At 42.6% G+C, this 2,899-nt stretch overlaps 1 pseudogene; it reads left to right on the top strand.

Annotated features, from left to right (window-relative positions):
• Window positions 1–633: 633 nt before the first annotated feature.
• On the top strand, window positions 634–2,288 carry LOC126945833 (syncytin-1-like; annotated as a pseudogene).
• The last annotated feature ends 611 nt before the right edge of the window (window positions 2,289–2,899 follow it).

The raw sequence follows: 2,899 nt of genomic DNA, 5'->3' as shown, positions 1-2,899 counted from the left end.
TCAGCTCTGCTCACAGCAGGCTAAATACTTAGGGCTGAAATTATCCAAAAGCAACAGGGCCCTCAGTGAGGAATGTATCCAGCCTATACTGGCTTCTCCTCATCCCAAAACCTTAAAGAAACTAAGAAAGTTCCTCGGCATAACAGGTTTCTGACGAATATGGATTTCCAGGTACAGCGAAATAGCCAGACCATTATATACACTAATTAAGGAAACTCAGAAAGCCAATACCCATTTAGTAAGATGGACACCTGAAGCAGAAGTGGCTTTCCAGGCCCCAAAGAAGGCCCTAACCCAAGCCCCAGTGTTAAGCTTGCCATCAGGACAAGAGTTTTCTTTATATGTCACAGATAAAACAGGAATAGCTCTAGGAGCCCTTACACAAGTCCAAGGGACGAGCTTGCAACCCGTGGCATACCTGAGTAAGGAAATTGATGTAGTGGCAAAGGGTTGGCCTCATTGTTTACGGGTAGTGGCAGCAGTAGCAGTCTTAGTATCTGAGACAGTTAAAATAATACAGGGAAGAGATCTTACTGTGTGGGCATCTCATGATGTGAATGGCATACTCACTGCTAAAGGAGATTTGTGGCTGTCAGACAACTGTGAGGAAAGTAACTAAAATTGGAAATCCCCATGGCCCTCTCTTATCATATTTTTCTCTTTACTGTTCTCTTAACCCCTTTCACTCTCACTGCACCCCCTCCATGCTGCTGCAAGACCAGTAGCTCCCCTTACCAAGAGTTTCTATGGAGAACGTGGTGTCCTGGAAATATTGATGGCCCATCATATAGGAGTTTATCTAAGGGAACCCCCACCTTCACTGCCCACACCCATATGCCCTGCAACTGCTATAACTCTGCCACTCTTTGCAAATATTCATTATTGGACAAGAAAATGATTAATCCTAGTTGTCCTGGAGGACTTAGAGCTACTGTCTGTTAGACTTACTTCACCCATACCAGTATGTCTCATGGGGGTGGATTTCAAGATCAGGCAAGAGAAAAACATGTAAAGAAAGTAATCTACCAACTGACCCGGGTACATAGCACCCCTAGCCCCTACAAAGGACTAGATCTCTTAAAACTACATGAAATGCTTCATACCCATACTCGCCTGGTGAGTCTATTTAATACCACCCTCACTGGGATCCATGAGGTCTCAGCCCAAAACCCTACTAACTGTTGACTGTGCCTCCCCCTACACTTCAGGCCATACATTTCCATCCCTATACCTGAACAATGGAGCAACTTCAGCACAGAAATAAACACCACTTCTGTTTTAGTAGGACTTCTTGTTTCCAATCTAGAAATAACCCATACCTCAAACCTCACCTGTGTAAAATTTAGCAATACTATAGACACAACCAACTCCCTTTGCATCAGGTGGGTAACTCCTCCCACATGAATAGTCTGCCTACCCTCAGGAACATTTTTTTGTCTGTGGTACCTCAGCCTATAGTTGTTTGAATGGCTCTTCAGAATTTATGTGCTTCCTCTCATTCTTAGTGCCCCCTATGACCATCTACACCGAACAAGATTTATACAGTCATGTTGTACCTAAGCCCTGCAACAAAAGAGTACCCATTCTTCCTTTTGTTATTGGAGCAGGAGTACTAGGTAGACTGGGTACTGGCATTGGCAGTATCACAACCTTTACTCAGTTCTACTACAAACTATCTCAAAAATTAAATGGTGACATGGAACGGGTTGCCGACTCCCTAGTCACCTTGCAAGATCAACTTAACTCCCTAGCAGCAATAGTCCTTCAAAATTGATGAGCTTTAGACTTGCTAACTGCCTAAAGAGGGGGAACTTGTTTATTTTTAGGGGAAGAATGCTGTTATTATGTTAATCAATCTGGAATCATCACTGAGAAAGTTAAAAAAATTTGAGATCGAATACAACATAGAGCAGAGGAGCTTCAAAACACTGGACCCTGGGGCCTCCTCAGCCAATGGATGCCTTGGATTTTCCCCCTCTTAGGACCTCTAGCAGCTATAATATTGCTACTCCTCTTTGAACCCTGTATCTTGAACTTCCTTGTTAAGTTTGTCTCTTCCAGAATTGAAGATAGTTCTTCAAATGGAGCCCCAGATGCAGTCCATGACTAAGATCTACCGTGGACCCCTGGACCAGCCTGCTAGCCCATGCTCTGATGTTAATGACATCAAAGGCACCCCTCCCAAGGAAATCTCAACTGCACAACCTCTACTATGCCCCAGTTCAGCAGGAAGCAGTAAGAGTGGCCATTGGCCAACCTCCTCAACAGCACTTGGGTTTTCCTGTTGAGAGGAGGGACTGAGAGACAGGACTAACTGGATTTCCTAAGTCGACTAAAAATCCCTAAGCCTAGCTGGGAAGGTGACCACTTCCACCTTTAAACATGGGGCTTGCAACTTAGCTCACACTCAACCAATCAGATAGTAAAGAGAGCTCACTAAAATGCTAATTAGTAAATTACAGGAGGTAAAGAAATAGCCAATCATCTATTGCCTGAGAGCACAGCGGGAGGGATAATGATAGGGATATAAATCCAGGCATTCGAGCCAGCAATGGCTACCATCTTTGCGTCCCCTCCCTTTGTATGTGAGCTCTGTTTTGACTCAATTTCACTCTATTAAATCTTGCAACTGAAAAAAAAAAAAAAAAAAAGCTCATGAGAGAAAAATAAGAGAAACACAAATCTTCATAATTTAACATTCAGTGTATCCAGGATATAGCAGAAAATTGCTAGGCATATAAAGAACTAAGAAAATAGAACATAGCCTAAAGAGAAAAATAATCAGTTGAGCCTGACCCTGAGATAAACAGTTGTTGGAATTATTAGACAAATACTTTAAAGTGGCTATAACAACTACCCTCAATGAGATAAACAAAATATGGTTTTAATAAGTAAAACT

The sequence above is a fragment of the Macaca thibetana genome, chromosome X, assembly GCF_024542745.1.
Source record: "Macaca thibetana thibetana isolate TM-01 chromosome X, ASM2454274v1, whole genome shotgun sequence".
Classification (NCBI taxonomy): domain Eukaryota; kingdom Metazoa; phylum Chordata; class Mammalia; order Primates; family Cercopithecidae; genus Macaca; species Macaca thibetana.
This window is presented reverse-complemented; position numbering and strand designations above follow the sequence as displayed.